At 41.2% G+C, this 17,950-nt stretch overlaps 1 protein-coding gene across 1 annotated transcript in view; it reads right to left on the minus strand.

Moving 5' to 3' along the window:
* COL23A1 (collagen type XXIII alpha 1 chain) overlaps positions 1–17,950 on the minus strand; it is a 182,753-nt gene that overhangs the window by 139,768 nt on the left and 25,035 nt on the right. The window lies entirely within an intron of this gene.

Genomic DNA, 17,950 nt, shown 5'->3' on the forward strand with positions numbered 1-17,950 from the left:
CAACAGTTCTACACCAAAAACATTGGGGCTGCAAGAAAAACCACTTTGGACTCAAGATATTTAGCCATTTGAGCAAAGAGCTGGTGGCACAAGCAGCAGCATGGCTACAGCAGTGACTGACTGGGGAGGGGAGGTCTCTGCAGGATGGAAACTGCATGTTCAAAAGCAGGTCTGCCTTTCATCAGCAATGGAAAGATAATTGCCTGTGCCCTGCAGATCCATGAGCATCACCCGTGTCTTGTGAGTCACATGGAGACCACTTTTGTCCCCATGACCACAGGACAAGAAATTGTCTCCTCAACAAAATCTGTGAAAGCACAGTGCTAATTACCTCTGTGGGAGTCTTTTCTCATCAAAATCCCACCAAGGCATGAGCTGGAGATGGAATCACAGAGTGCTTTGGGTTGGAAGGAACCATTAAAGGTCATCCAGTCCAACCTCCTGCCATGGGCAGGGACACCTGCCATTAGATCAAGTTGTTCAGAGTCCAGTCCAAACTGGCCTTGAGTATTTCCAGGGATGGGCCATTCACTGCCTCAGATGTGGTCTCTGCACACAGACCTGCAGGGTTTTTAGTCACTTGGTTTTATCCTTTCTGGCCAAGCCACTTTGGTGAGGGAGCCACGCTCAGTTCAGCAGCTCAGGCTGGGTTTGGCATCTGCTGTTTCTTTCAGCAGACTTTGGCTGTCACCAATGCAGTAATTAGGCTGTCCTGGCAATGACAAGCACAAAATCCAGTGTATTTAAGCTGAATTGGCCAGGAAGAACCCCCTCAGGGACCCTCTTGGGAACTTGAGCTCTTCTGGTTGCCCAAAATGATTTTACGACACTTGATGTGATTAAAGAGATGTAAATGCAGCCTGACACCACTGCTTGTGGCTCCCAAGCAGCCCAGAGTCTCTGTGACTGATGGCACCAATGCCACTGCCCACATGTCAGAATTCAGCACATTTTACACCAAAATGTTTTTAATGGCAAGCATCCAGCTAAGTGAGTAAGGGAAGTGTTTCATGGTCCTGATTACATTCCAAGTCTTTGCCACCAGCAATGAGCTGGACATTCACCCCTTGTGAAGTTCTGCCAGATGCCAGGGTTTCATCCTGCCATGACACTCTAATTCAGTCCCAATCACCACCAGGCAGAGAGACTGAGGTGTAATGCCATTTTTGACTGGTTTGGATAGTGCTTACAACCAAATAAAAACCTCTCTTTCTTAACATTAAAAGAACTACTGCAGAGACAACAAGCAACAACAGCTGAATACCTATGTCAAACCACACACAATTGTGATCAAAAACTGAGTGGTACAAATATCAGCTTTTCTTTAATTTTCTTTTTCACCAGTTAGGTTGATTAGAAACAGACGGATGCAATGACTAATTCCCAAAATAGAAAAAAAGGTTGGGTCAAAGTGACTTTGGCAGAAAAAAAAGCTTTTGGGGGACACAAAGACTTCAGCTCTGCAGCACTTGTGCTCATTAAGTTGTACAGTGTCATTTCAGACTGGGACAAAACCACAACTGTGTAGTTCAAAAGATTTTACTTGCTCAAATTATTAAATTTGATGCTCCTCAGCAAGAGAAATTTCTTCAGGAAAGCATAGCAGCAATAGCACCATCTGAACCCATATACTTTAAAATCATCTTTAACAGGGCAAGATACATGAATCCAAACAGACCCTAAGGTACTAAACTCAATCCTGTACTTATTCATGAACTAGAACAAAAAAAACCTTTATATTTCTTTTTTTCATGTTGTAAATGTGGTTCCTCTCCTTCTCAGTATGTAAAATGAGAGCCCAGCCACAGGTTTTTATTGCAACCCTCCCTCTGCCTCAGAAGACATCACAGCAACCTCATTGATGGTGCCAGTTCAGAGAACAGTGTCCACTCTTCCATGTTCACTCTGAGCTATCAATAGTGCAGTTGTGTTTTTTTACTAACCAAAACAAACCCCCCAAAAAAGAGCTATAGCACTGAAAGAACTAGGTTTTCACATGGCTTTTTCCTTAATCTTCAACTACTCTTGTGTAAGAAAAGAATTTTTTCTATTCCCCTGCTTGTTTACAGACAAATCTCACAACTCTGGATTAAATTAAAAGACTATTACAAAGTCCAGTGTGGGCAGTCCATTCAGAGTACAAGTACCTTAAATGCCATAATTTTATATCCTTACTGATCACGGTAATTTTGCAAGACTTTTCACTATTTTCACTAAAATAGTTTTCTTGAACATTTTACTATGTTTAGTTACATGTATCACTCTCAAGTTCAGTGTCAAAAAATGAACATATACTGGTCAGTCAAATACACATCTTGAGGCCAGACATGAGGAGCTTTGTACTTAATCAAGTATTAATATATTTTCTGTGTTAACACAACCAGTTCCTCCTTTCTGCTGCCTCCATTTCCAACAGAGCACAGAAATAGCAACTTCTTAAAATATGTGAGTCCAAGCAATGCATGTGAATGTAATTGCTGGGGCATTTTATGTGCTGCAAGGCTGTATTGCAAGATGATTGATTTCTTATGGCTGAAACTGTCATGTTCAGGCAACATTAAGCTCTGAGTTATGGTATTTAATCTGCAATGTGTCACAAGATCTAGATTAAAGAGGACAACTGCATATTCATTTCCAGTCCTCCAAAAACTCAACAAAAATACACCAAAGGCAACAAATTAGGGAATCTGTGTGTCTCCTTCCCTTTCCTGGCTACAAAATACCACTAAACATGTAACTCATTCTGTTTGAGGAGTCAGAGGAGATGAAATACATAAGTCACTATGGGCATTTATTACTGAAAAGCAGCAAGGGGAGGGATAACATCAGACCCCCACAGAAGTTTGGGGCTGTGAAACAGCTCTGCCTCCATGTGCCAATCTCCCAGGGAGAGTGAAATATCAACCAAGTTCAGCTGAACAGGTTTGAAATACCAAACTATCTTAGCCTCAGATAATCCCCAGTGAAGGCACTGTCCAGAACACCACGGAAACCAGGTTCCACCCCATCCTAAAACAGGGATCAGAACCACCAGAGCTGCACTTCCTGCTCTGTTTCCAAGGCCAGCTTTGGTTCCCAGCATTTGATAACACAGTATGAGGGTTTCTTTAGGGAACAGCTACTATCCTCAGAGTTCTAGGCTGCATATGAACCCAAAAGACCAGAGTAACATATCAAGTAGTTTGTACAAACCAAAAACGCTGAAAAATTCACTGAAACAAAAACCAGAAACAGGTCAGAATCTGGGGATACACCACCAGCATCAACACTGGGCTGGATGAGGTGTGCAAAGCAAAGATCTGCATAATTGGCTTTACCAATGGCTGGCTGCGCTCTGCATCTCTGTCTGTCCCCATCACAGCCCAAGAAATAGCTTAATTAAAATTCTCTGATTTCACTTAAATGAAGTATACACCAGCTTTCTTCTCAGGTTACCAATTTAAAGCATGAAGCTAAAAGGCCTCATAAAAACATTGAAAAGTCTAGAAGTGCCAAAAGCTGTAAGGAATGAGGGAAAGCAATTACCCATCGTTTATTTAAACTTGTTCCCCGAAAATATTTAAGCAGGAATTTCACACAGAGATAAGCAGCTCAGTAAGGCAGGAGGTTCTGATAAAGATACGAGGTATTACATGTGTGCAGGCATAGGTTACAGCAGAGAGCATTAGGACTAGATGGCATTTCCAATTTAATCCCCTTTTTTCAGTTGCAAATAGCTTTATTAAACAAATTTTGCAAAGGGCTAAAGTTTTCCATGCACTGTCAAAGCCCAAAGGCAGTTTTCCTTGTAAAACTTTAAGCAACATTAAGTCGGAGTTATGAGCACCAGAAAATAAGAAAACACAAACCAGGTTTTAGGGATTGAAGGAGGGGAAACAAACTCATGGCAAAATTTATTCACAATTATTTTTACTTAAAAAGCAGAATACTTCTGAACATATGGGCATCTGCAATTCTGACTGGGAGGAGGGAAACCGCTGGGCTAGATAGTCCACACATAATGAAATATGATCCCTTCCTCAAAGGCCTGACAATCAGGGCTAAATCCAGAGAGCCAGGCAGGCCAGGAAAAATCAAAATAATTCACTCCCAGCCAAGATTTTGAAATATGGAGAAAGAACAGAAAGTATTAACATAATTAACACGTATTATATTAAGTAACACAAAGTTATTCAAGAAAGGCAGTATTGCAGCAATGTCATCAAAGCATTTAGGAAAGAAAATGTCTCAAAATAACAATTCCCAATTCCCCCTCAAATTTTATCTTTGTAATTAATATTTTGCAATTTCCTTCCAAAACAGCAAGCAGGAACCTGCCATTCCCCACAGTTCCCCTTCCCTCCCCTTCTTTAGGGAGAAAAATGTGGTGGGAAAAAACTGTTTCTAAAAAAGCAGAGCAGTGCTATCACATGCTTTTCTCTCCAGTTATTCTTCTTCTCCCAACATTACAATGTAATTTCCTCTCCAAGGTATTCTTTATCACTGCAGATTAAAGGCACATTTTGTGGCTGTTTGATTTGGCCTCTGCTCAGATAAACAAGTAAACTTCAGGAACGCAGAAGTCGACAATCAAGATCAGTTGAGTTGACAGCAACCAGATAAAAAGAAGCAGGTCAGGGTCTGGTTTGCCTCATTTTCTTGCACATCCTCTTATCCTGCTACAGACAGGTCTCTGGGAGGAATTATTGCTCACTTACACAAAGCTACCATTTTTTAAAAAATAAAATAATTACCTTTTGGGAGAAATTTACAGCTGAAGTCAGCATTCAACAGCACCCATTTTATAGTTTACTTTTTGCTGGAAATTAAAGAAGAAAAAAAAAAAAAGAAAGAGAAAGAAAGAAAGAAAGGGAAGCTCTTCTACCAAAAAGTTTGTACCACAGGTAGTGATGATCTTCCTGTCCCCTTCTGCCTTCCTCACATGCTCTAAAGAAAAGACAAAATAGTGCATGTGCTGCCTTCCCTGCTCTGAAATGACAGAAGGTGCAGATGGAAAGATTTTAGAGAGCCAGCACTGAGAATAGGTGATCTGCTGTACAAATAAAAATATACCTGTTGAATTGCTCAGGAATTTTTATTTAGATGAAAGCCACCATTCGTGCACACAGAAGCAAATCCAGAGTGCAGCCCCAGCACTGAGCTAAACCTTGATGCTTTATCCCAGCCCTCACCTCCCCACACCAGCTCTGTAGGAGCTCAGCCTGCACAGGGCAGGGTTTGGCAGAAATAACCAAACCCATCCACCTCAAGCCCCTCACACAAGGGCTGATCCTGATGCAGGGTGCACCTGTGTCCTGTGCCTCGACTTTCCTGTCACTCCAGAGCCACCAGCTCAACCTCCACTGCCTGCTGCATCACACTAAACCAGACACTCTTACATGACACAAGTCAGAATTTCAAGAAACAGCTGCAAAACCACCCTGGAGCAACCCTACAACACAGCTGAGGCAGCCAAGATCAGCAGCATTAATTCTGTGTTGGATAAATCTGCTCCTTTTTAGCCCAAAAAAGGGCCAAGGAGACACACAGTTTGTTTCAACCCAGCTATTTACCACAAAAAAAAAACACACAAAAAAAAACAAAAAACAAAAAAAAAAAAAAAAAAAAAACCAAAAAAAAACAGAAAAAAAAAACCAAAACAAAAAACCAAGCTGCTAAAAGCTCAAAGTTCTGCAAATTTGATCAGCTCTAGAGGATTAAACTTCCTGCATCTCCAAAGACAAGTATGGCAAGATGCCCACTAAGGAAGTTTGCCAAAAGGTATTTTAGGGCCATTTCCTAAATTTGCTCATTCATAGTTTTGTTATTTCTTTTGGCTTTTGGAGTTGTTTTGTTTTGGTTTTTTAATTAACCATTCAAGAAATGGATGTAATAAAAATACTTAATTTTAGGCTAAAAAAACTCTCAAACAATAACTGAAGTTCCTATAGTTCGAGAAGTTCAAAAGAGGCATTCATAGTGTTCTGCACTGGGAGTTTTATTGATGGTTAAAGATGATCAGTTCAGCAGAACTGAGGAAACATATTCATAAAACAGACTCAAGCTAAGAAAACAAAGCCCATGAATTTACACCTACTGTCATAAATAGTTTAACTGAGGTAGTTTAAGCATAGAAAGGGGGGAAGTTTTTTAAAAGGAAACAAGAAATCTTGATTCCTAGTGGATTTACAGTCTCTTGCCTGGTTGGACCATACTGGAAGGGGAAGATGAGAAATTCAGAAAAGCAGAAAGAAACAGAGCTCTAAGAAATAAAGATCTTGTTTTTAGTATGGGATTATTTCTCTGAATGAGTGATCCAAGAGTAATAGAAGTGCAGTTTAGAAGCAAGTCTTTTTCAGACCAGAAGGAGCTTATAGTTTTCCCTGCTGGACCATGACAGATTTATGTGAAATGTAGGGTTGAGCTCTCAGCTTGTGGCTGATCTTAGCAACTCCAAAGGGAGGTTTTGCAGGAAGCTGCCCTCCAGCCTTTTAGAGACCCAGTACACAGGGCAGCTCCTGCTCTCTGCAGATGTGCTGCTGGTAGATCAGCAAACTGGGGGATTTGGTGTTAAAGAACACTCAGGAACAATGTGACTCCTTCGGCCTGACCACAAAAATTCATGCCCAGTAATTGCACTTTCAAGGCATTTCAAGCACACCAGCGCTGCCCATATTGGTGCAGGATGCCATAATAAACTCAAATCCCACAGGTTTTCCCACTATCCACCCACAAGTGTGTGTTAGGAGGAAACACAAGGGACCAAAATAAACCCCCGTGGTCTGAGTCCCCAGGGCATCTGCCCTGCTGCAGCTCACCTTGGGAGCAAGAGAAAGGTGGATGGGTCATGACAAGTCAGGGGAGAACCAAAGAGCTTCCCCAATTCATGCAGCTGCTGCTGGGGTTACAGGCTGAGAAACAAACAGAATGCAGCCAGAAAGAAAAGATAATTATAGAACCATTTGGTTGGATCTTAATTGACTCTTTAAAATAGCTTCCGTGAATGGTACCTTGAACTGAAGTCAGGGAAGGATCAGTCATTGTGTTTTAATACCTCCATTAGCCTGTCCAAATGGGTGTACTGGAAACCCAGAGCTGAGTTTTGCTCTTCAGTAAATTTGACCATGCATTAGTTTGGCAAAAGAGCACATTTCATTTCATTTCACAAGTTAAAAAAAAAAAATCACTTCTTTTGAAACCAGAAAATAATAAAGTGAACAAGAAATACACAAGCAGCATGATGCTCATTTATTCTTTCATTTAGCCCAGAAGGAATGTAATTTGAAATGTGAACTTTGGCAATTCATCACAAAGTCTTTCAGACCAAAGAATTTTCAAAGAAGAAACTAAAATGAGCAAGATGTTCAACATTGAGAAGTGCCTATCACAGTCACCCAGAACTATCAAACATCAGGAAATTTGCCTTAAATGCACCAAGCTCAACTCATCTCTGGCACAACCCTCCAACTTTGAGACAGGAAAATCTGGCCTGCTGCTCTGAACACATCCATGGAATATTATTTATATCACCACATCCTAAAATCAACAGATTTATACAGAGGAAGATTTTTGATGAAAATACTTAAAGACTGCAGGTGAAAGAGCAATTTAAACTTGTTGGATAGGTCACCCAATGCTACCCAAAACTTGCCCAAGAGTTAATGTGACTGATGTGTTCAACACTCCTCTGCTGGATAACATTGAGGATTTACAGTAAATATCTGCACATGGGACTTATTTCTGAGCCTGCTTTTGCTTACCCAGCAATTTGTTGTATAGAAATGGAGGTTTCAGATCAGTGATTTTCACCTGGGACAATTGGGGTCATCCTGGACAAGTGTCCCCTGGATCAGGAGAGCATCAGGAGCACCCCAAGACAGAGCTCTTCCAGACAGGATAAAACATTGCATAAATGGCAAACCATTGCATAAATCTGTTTTGTGCTACCACTGGTGGAGGAACAGAGGTTTTTCCATAGGATACATTGAAATAACCAGCCAGCCCATTCACTGCTTCCACTTAAAATTAATAGGCAACCTTGCCCTCCCTTATCTAGGCAGCAATTATTTCCTAATACGGGCAGGGAAGTCATGCCAATTTTGCCCTCAGGGCCTCACAAAGCACACAGCCTAATTCACATTATCCAGGAGCAGCCAAGCCAAAAATTTTTTAGAGGCAGAGATATTCTTATATCTGCACTCATTAAGCAATTTCCTGTGGTATTTACTGAGTGGCTACAGTCTGCCAGCATGCCTGGCAGCCAGAACCCTCCCAGCCCCAAGTTTTTAAAGGTGTATTATTATTTATTATTATTATTATTATTAATGGGGTTTTAGTGACTAACAGTGATGCCCAAACAGCTGAGAAGTCTGGACAAGAAAGCACAACCTGACTGTTGCCAGACTTATTCCTGCTGCTGGCCCTGCAGAAGTCTGATGGAATTCTACGCTCATCTTCCCCACTAGGAGGAAAAAAAAGTAAATAAAAATAATTTTAGAAATCCCCAATAAAAGTAATCTGCTAGAAAACAATGAGAATGAGTGTCAGACTTAAGTCAAGCAAACAAGCTTGACTTGTTCCTTTCCTGTGTACCAATCCCAGCTGAGCTTTCTGGATTCCTGCAATCACCAACCCAACTTACATCACACTTTATCCATCATTTCTCTGCAAATTTTGGATACCGCCATACCCTTGCTTGTTAGCTGGGGTGGTAAATATTTGACTCCAACATTACCCTCTGGAAAAATAAGAAAAAAAAAAGGCAGAAGTTACTTGAAACTTTCATATTTTACGGATTTCTGACATTTTAGGTTCTTATTGCTGTTAAAAATCAGGGTTGTTTTGCTACTGTAAGGTGTATACATGGACATCTAGTGAGGACTAAATTTCTCGTGCAATTAAACAAAGAATCTGAGATAGTTAATTAAACATTACAGCACTCAAACTGCCAAGTGTGCATTGATTGTAAGGGAGGAAACAAACAGATATCCCAAGATAAGCACAAATTAGATTGAATTAAATTTAAGTCAGGCTGCAGTTACTTGGTGACAGGCTCTGCAAGGGGACTGAATTCATAAATGCCTCATGAAAATGGGAAAATTTGAACTGAGCTTACAAGATAGTTCCAGTGGAATGGTTTTCACCACTACAAATTATCATAATTTTCTCCAATTTCTCTACAAAACATCTATTTTCTTTCTCTTTTACAGACTAACATCATTACTGTAGCCAGCGTGGTTATACACCCAAGTTTGCTGCCAGAAGTGGTACAGAGGACACCCTTCAGATAAGGCTTTATATTTTATATCCTAACAGAAAAAAGCAAAAGCATTTTCTTCACATTAAGTGGTCTTAAAGATGGGATTTGAACTGCTCTGGAAGCATTTATCTAATTGAATTATAATTTGCTTCATTTACTTGTGGTCTCTTGTGCGCTGTGTCCAGTGCACAAATCAGGCATTTTGTACAATTCAATTACAGATATACTCAGGAACCTTTTAATCTCATATTAGGTTTCATAATTGATTCCTGCTGTTAGCATTCAGTCTCTGGATTTGGTGAGTCCCCTCAAATTGTATTCAAAGTCTAATGGTGAGTTATTTCAGATGTTTATAAGTTTAAATATATATATATATAATTAAGTGTAATACATAGATTAAGGCAGATTCTAAGGACCAGATCATAATTACAAAAGTGGGCATAGTCTCTCCATATGTGCAGAGTGGGAATATTCAACAGAACAGCAGCAATTTGTACTTGTGCTTATTTCCTTGATATTTTGGCTCTGAGTTTTCCTTGGAAAAAGAATGTATACACACTATTGAGCTACAAGGCAAAATAGTAGAGTGTAATTGGTCCTCTCCTACTAGAAAACAGAATATTTGTATTTCTAGAAACTGGAAAAAACTCACAGTAGTACATCTGCTAAAAAAACACGTTAAAACTCTTGCCTAAAGTAATGGAAAATGAAATGCTCTGCTGATAGAGCAGCACAGGCAACAAACTCCTTTAAAAACTAAAACCAGGTGTTACCACTCTGAATTTTAGGAAGACTAAGCCCTTCCCATATTAGTTTACAGAGTCTGAGTGAATCATAAGAGTCTTTTTCCAGAGAATCCCCATTTCTCCTGTTCTTTGGTCTGCTCAGGCAGCACGGAAGAGCTCACTTCCCACAGAAGCTTGCTCCTTTCCAAAACTATCTGAAAATCAGAGATTGTGTTAATCAAAATGTTTTTATACAATTCAAATAGCTTCAACAAACAAAAGCAAGGCCAGGGTTTTGAATTACCCACCAATTCTTCCATGGACTTTGCTGATGTTTTTTTACAAAAATCTTCTCTTCCTATAGAAAAAAAACTCATAAAAAAGACTACTTTTAAGTAGTAAATGCATACCAAATGCATACCAAAACATGTGACTAGCTTTGCAGTACCAAAGCTTCCCAGGATCATTCTCCTAGTCTTCAGGTTAAAGATCCAGCAGAGCAGATCCAACTTTGCTCAGATTCCTACCTAAAATCATTATTATTAAGGTTGGAAAAGTCCTCTAAAATCACAGAGCCCAACCACAACCCAGTGCTGCCAGATCCACCACTAAACCATGTCCCCATGTGCCACATCTGTGTCTTTTGAGCACCTCCCTGGGCGTGACAGCTCTTTCTGTGAAGAAATGTTTCCTGAACCTCTCCTGGAAGCCATTTCCTCCCATCTCCCTCCAGCACCTCGATGTGTTTTTTGCAGCAAGGGGCTCAAAAATGAACACAGGATTTAAGGTGCATCCTAATCTGCAAAAACTTGACAGGTCTTGAAGGAGTTATGTTAGGTTTATGCTTCTGTAAATCACAGCCATGTTGCATCAGAGCAAACCCCAGCAGCCTCCAGGACCAATGTCCTGTCCCACCTCGGAGGACACAAGTCCACCTGTATCAGTTGCCATCTTTCCACAAGCTGAACACCTGGAGACATTTATCCCTCTCTGCTTATTCCCTCATCCTAATCTCCTGCAAAAATGCAATAATCTGAATAATTCTGAATAATAAAGTTCATAACTTGTAGCAAGTGGTGACCATTACACACTGCCCCACCCCAGTGATGCTAACCTTCTCTGCAAACAGACCAGGAAACCAAGATGGGGCTGTGGGGAAAACAGGCAGAGACATAGAACATGGGGTTTGACAAAAGCAGAGACTTCTGTACAGCAAGTATCCACTTCAAAGCCCAAATTTAGTAGAATAGCTGGTACTCCTTTTTCCATTTGTTTTGTTTTAATGGTTCATGCATGCAGTTTCATGAAGCAGCATCCAGTTTTTCCCTGAAGGCTCTTTTACAAACAAGCCAGCGAGAAGGAAAGCTCTGAGCAGCTACCTAAAGTGAACCTCCAGAGTCATCACAAGCACCAGACTAAGTTTTTCCCCTTATATACTGGGGTGGAATCACAGAAGAAAAAAGCTTTCCACCTTCCACACCATGTGTTGTGTGTTTAAAAGAAAAAAAAAGTAGTCTATGTTTTCAACACATGAAATTCATAATCAGACCACATGAAACAATTATAAATACTCCTTCAGCCTAAACACACTTAAACAATGCTTTTCACAAGAGAATTAAACTGCTGTGGCTTATCACAGTATAAAACCCAGTAGCTCTGTGGGGGTCCACAGACCTGCAGCAGTTTGTGATATGCAAAAAAAGGGGGGAAAAGCCCCTCCAGCATGGGGGGCTGAACAGCTGGACATGTGCAAGCACAACTGTGAACCTAATGGCTGACCTCGTGTTCTCCTGCAGGCATTTGAGGATGTCCAAACACAAATGATGGATTTCACAAGGCAGACTGCTAAATGTCACATCCTTGGACAGCCAGGCTCAGCCTGACAAACCAATACCCTGGCCCAGGGAGGCACAGGGTGGGGCTGGCTGGAGGGGCCACATCCACTGTGGATTTATTGGTTTGCATTGCTCAATAGCACTCAGAGGGTAGTGGATTGAAGGCAGCACTGTGCCCCCTCTGCTGAGGGACTGGACCCAGCTTTGGGCCCCCAAATCAAGGGGGGTGTTGATCAAACCCTTCTGCATGGGAGCCTGGACAAGAGCCCCTTCCCACCGATGCTGCTACGATCCAACGTTCCCTTTGGAAGAAAGGACAGCAGGGCAAAAGTAAACCAAGATTTTTCCTGGGCTGACAAACCATTCTGCACTTTTCTCACCAGACTAATTTCAGGCTCTTCCAAGGCTCCTGCCCTGCAGCCAGCGTGCAGCTCCTTGAGGAGGGGTGGGTCTGCTCCGAGATTTTATTGCCATAAAGTGATTGTTCACTTTTGAAGTGTTTTTTGTCACTCTAATTACAACTACCAGGGCTTTAACCAAACCAATAAAATAACATTTTACAGCGCTTTGGGGATGCTCATCGCTCTGCCCAAGTGCGACAATCTGGTGGTGCAGCTGTTACCACAGCAGTTCACACTGCTGTAATCTCATTCACGATGGTCTCCTGTGGCTCATTTGGGAGAATTTATTCTAAATATTGACTTTGCCAAGCCAGAATGGGATTATTTCTTCCCCTGTATGTCTTGATTATGAACAACATACTCAGTTCTTCATATCAGCAAGTCTTTAGAAGTGCATGAAGAGGAGACACTTGAAGCTGATCTGGGGGCTTTGACTCAATTTCAGAGTTATAGACATCAAGAAGAAAAAGTAGTTCAGGTCCCAATCCCCCAAGATCACCTCAAGATTGAGAAGCCAAGTTAGGTCCTTGCTACAGGGAGGGAAAACCCTGATAACAGCACATGAGCCCAAGAAAAATAAAAACTTTTTAAAAACCCATCTTCCACTTAATTCACATATTCTTAAAAAAAACTTAAAAAAAACTTATTCAAATACACCTGCTTTCACTTTAAATTATATGAAGTAGGTCTTACATCACAGGGCAGGGCTCAGCAAGTCACCCCAAGTACATGTGAAAGCCATATTACTACGTTTTCTCAAAGAAAAATGTGAGACAATTTTTTTTCCCAAAAGATAAATAAAATAGTATAGAAAAGTGTAAGAAACAGAGCCAAAAACATGTATTTTGTGCATCTCATTAATTTCTGTCTTGCAATCACAACAGCACCATTTCCTCCATTGTTCACAAGTTCTCACAACCAGAACAGAGAGGGACCGAGACTGAAACAACACCAGAATTCACTGTGCTTTAAAAAGCCATTTTTCATTTAGTCCCACTTTTAGCACTATTATTTCTTTCTAGACATTGGGCTAAAACTGAGCCTTTGGAAACGGATTTTAACATTACAAATTTGATGTACATAGTGAGAAACAAAGGAGAGACCCAGGGCAGCAGGAGGTGCCCAGCAGGCTGTGCTGGGAGAGGCAGCCCAGACTGCAGCACACACCTTCCAAATGAGAGCCAGGTGGGTTTCTTTCCCTGCCCTCCACCCAGGCCGAGAGGATGTCAGAGAAAAGTACAGTTAAACATCTTGTTCTTCCACACAATGAGACTCTGAACTAAAACCTGCATGCTCAGGACAGACAGGAGTGAAACACCCACACGTGTGTCTGACAGATCTCGTGATCCTCTTCCACCGTTTATGGCAGAAATGGATTTGTCAAGTGCTTTCTGTATTGCTATGTCACACAACCAAAAATGTCAGGAACTATTACTCACACTTTTTTATTTTACCTGCCTCAGTAACAGCCAGGTGAGTTGCAAGCCCTCAAGGCAATTCATTTCCAGGCTGTGGATAATAATGGCACTTCATTGAGATTTCTGGGTGCTATATACGTATCACTAGATGTGCAAGAACTGCTAGCAAAGAAATAACAATACATACCTAGCCTCTCCCAAAATACACACCCACAATCTACCGAAAAATGCCAGATCTCCAAGATGACTCACTTCAATTACTGGTCTCACAGAAAGCTTCAGCAACAGTTAAAATTACGTTATTGTCTTTTTTTTCCAGATTCAGAAACATCCCCAGTGAGCTCTGAGTGCTTCTGCATTTCTGCATTCAGGCACAGCAGCCCAGCCCATCAAACCAAGGCCAGGAAGTTTGCAGAGAAATCATTCTATGTGGCTTACTTGTATTTTCCCTTTATTCCTTCCCACTACCCCTCCACAGCTGAGATTTGAGTACCTCATGAGCAATCTCGGGATATCCCCCTAACCTCAAATACCATGGGCAGGTTTCACTGAACACTCCCATGTTAATGTATCACACAACCAAGGAAAAAATGTGCCTGGAAAATTTCTCACCACGACAAAGTGAATCAGGCAGAGGCATGGATGTACTCTGCAAATGGGAGCCTGTTGGTACCATACTGCAAAAATATGTCCTGTGCTTCTCATAAAAGAGGGTTATGCCAGAGGAAATGGACCTGTGGTTTCATCCATGTTTTACAGCTGACCTGGATATTTTCCTATTAAGAAAAAGGTACTGGTCAGGAAACATCTTTCCCTGCTAAAGATTGACATACATAGCGAGAAACAAAGGATATATTCAATTTTTTGTTGAACAAAAAGTATATATTCATATATTTTTTGTTCAACAACATTAGAGAAGACAGGATGAAAAAAAGCCATAAACAAAGCTACAACACAAATTTTTATATTACTCTAAAGACGGTATTAATAGTTACCTGAAACTGGAAGTAAATCTTGCAATCAAGTCAAAACAAAGCCTAACAACTGATTCAAAAAAAACACTATACATTTGAAAATGTGATTTCTTCTCTGGTTTGAGACAGAACTCCAGGGAGGGGATGGAGGTGGGACACACACAGATAAAAGTCACTGCAGTCTACCAGAAACTCAGGTAACTGCTGACTGAGTGCAGCATACCGAGAGGTCTCACACCTAAATAAAGATTCAGTGTGGTATCTGCTGCTTGCAAGCAAAACAAAGACTCCCAGAGTGCTTTGTCTTACCTCAGTCCCCAAGGCAGGAGGTATTCCCACATCAAGTGGGAGAATTTCAAGATGCATATTCACTATTATCCACAATCTTTTTGTGGTATTTGCAAGGCAGGTTAACCCAACTCAAGCATCATATTTCTGGTGTAGATGAGGATGATAGCGGGTTTCAGAGCAGCCAAATCGGCATCACTTGTCAAGGCCATCAGAAAAAACTTGCAGAATAACCACACAAATCAAAGTCAAATACTAAGAACAGATTTTTAGATGTTAATCTACATAAAGATCTGATCATTCCATTCACACAGATGCCTGCTAATTGCACTGCTAAAAAAGCTATAAACCTGTTAATGAGCAGCCAACTACACATATTAGAAATAGTCTTCCTACTTTCTAAATTTATAGCTTCTAAAACAAACCACAGAGATAACTGCATAAAAAAAAAAAAAATACCTGGCCAGAGGTTTCTTAAAAAAAGCATCTGAACTTTTATCATTGTTTTTTTCCATGTATAACTTAATTAGCGTGGAAACCTGCAAGAAAACCACATCCTGATGTTTGTTGGCTGCAAGAGCATAAAATCACTTATGCAGATTCCAAGGTGCTCTGGCCAGCAGAGCTGTCTGTCATTTATTTCCTAAGTGCATGGCATTCTGGCACAACATAGGTTAGGGGTTTTTAAGACATCTGATTTACTTCAAGGGTACCTTGAAGAGTCAACTTAGCATGAAAACACATCCACATTTCATAAAGGTCATTCTAAAGTAACATCTGCTATTGATTCAGTCTGAAAACTCACAACTAATCACCACAGTTACTTAAACAATCTGCTCTTCAGGAAAAATTATTTAAAAGGAGTAGTCCCTGTTCATACATAAAATAATTGTGTTATTAATCTCTTAATTACAGAACTATAGGGAGAAAAAGGACTCGTATTGGAGAATTATGCTGGTGCCAACAATAAAATCAGGGCAAAATCCCTCAAGCAGAGCCATCACTTCACACTTGGAAAATTTCAGTTCAGGTGGGCAAGTTAAAGTGTGATGGATCCAGAGCTCCTTTTCCAATCCACCCAGGAAGGAGGAGAAGGAGAGTTTTGAAGTCTAGATAATTGACTTGCTTTTCAAATTTGCGATAACTGACCACTGCAGGACAGGAGGAACATGGGAGGAACATTCACCGCAGGGAAACCTTCCCGGTGATCAAAGGTGCTTTTGTGCATTTAAAACATCTCCACCTGCTTCGCAGCTGAATGTGTGAAAGCTCCAGAAGGGGCTTTGGGAGCGAGGTGTTCACCTCCTGACAGGAGTTCTGCTGTGCTGGGTGTTCCCAGTGCCACCCTGGAGACCCCTGCAGCACCGTGCTGCTCCCAGGTGTGCTGCTGGGACACAGAGATGCTCCTCTGACCTTGGGGTAAAACCCCACACCATCATCTCTTCCATCAGGAAACTCAGGGCTGTGTTTTGTCCCCATAGGTAAAGCACCTGCATGGTCACCCATTTAATTTTTGAAGTCCTTCTCTAGTTCTGCACTTCCTAAGGAAAATAAGCAGGGGGCTGGGAAAGAGCTGTGATAATGTGAACAGGGATGTTTTCAGGCTGAAACTATTCAGGCCATTTAGAGCTTTCCAAACAAACCCAAACCTTTTTCAACCTGATTTTCCTCATGGCTAAGCAACAGACACACACATTAATTAAAGCACTCATTTAAGTCAGGTCAGAAATAGTTGAAGGCCTTCTGGTGCTCAGAGGAAAGAGAAAACTGGAAACCATCCTAAGCAGAGGAATTATTCAGTCACTGGATTTCTCGCTACCTGTTGCTTCCTGGGGATAACTGCTCATAAACAGTCTGAGGCTTACACATCTTGGCTGAGTTCTGCAGTCCCCAGAACAGGCCAGGTGATTGCTTTTCCTTCAGCCTCAGTGCTTCAGGAGATTGCCACATGCCCAGAGATCCTAACTCAGCAAACTCCTCCAGCCCCCAGACCTGGCAGTGCCCTCCCAAAGCCCAGCATGCACACAGCTCACCCAGGGCTTGGTAATTGTTTATGAAGGTATTTAAGACCATTTGGTCTCTTCCACCCCAGTATAAATACCAATTTATACCAGTTCCTAAAACAGTCCAGTGTGAAATACTTGGCACTATTTCAGAGTAAAACACAGCACACCTGGATGCCTACCATTGCATTTCCAGGGTATTACATGAAAGAGAAGGGCAGTATAGAAGCAGGACCTACTTGCTGAGTTTATCTCATTATTGAAATACACTTCCTATGCACTTACCCAAGTGTGGATTCTCTCCCATTTTTTAAATAGCCTGACCCAAGCAACACCCTCTTGAGAGGGAAAAGTGCATATTTTAAAATTTTTTTTAATTACACACACATATACGCTCACATGTGCATCACACATTATACACACTCTATTCAAAGGCAATTCTATGCAAGGAATCATGAGAGGAGGTAACAGCATTTTAAAGGGAGAGAAATCAGGCTGAAAAGCACTGTAACAGAGGAGGTATTTACAGCAGAAATGCTCATGCTGTTTACAAACATCAGTGATAAAACTCAGTCTGGCACAATTGTTTATGTTCAAATGCACAATAAACAATTGGTTTTACAAATTTTAGGTATGTGAAAACACATTAATATGTCTGCCAGAAAGATCCTAGGGACAGCCATAAACACTGTTGGCATGATAAACTCAATTAGTTCAGTAAACAAGTCACTGATATATTCACTTAGAAAACCTTCAGTGGCACGTTATCAGGTTTTGAGTCACATACCCTACATTAACAAACAAAGATGTTTTTGCATGCAAAGATTCACACCCTCCTCTTTAACCCAAAAATTCCTCTGCAGCAAATCCCATGCTCTTGGGACAACTTAATAATTAAGCCTGCGGAGCAGAGCCAGCCCAGGAAGCTGAACTTCACAGGAACACTCATTTAAATCGTCATTTCCAATCCCTGCTCCCAGCAGGAGCCCTGCCTTTGGCTCCCCATGGCAGGCTGGCCCTGGGCTCCTGGCTGTGGGTGAGCAGTGCTGCTGTGCCTCAGCCCCACCG

This window comes from Lonchura striata, chromosome 13 (genome assembly GCF_050655825.1).
Source record: "Lonchura striata isolate lonStrDom1 chromosome 13, ASM5065582v1, whole genome shotgun sequence".
Classification (NCBI taxonomy): Eukaryota; Metazoa; Chordata; class Aves; order Passeriformes; family Estrildidae; genus Lonchura; species Lonchura striata.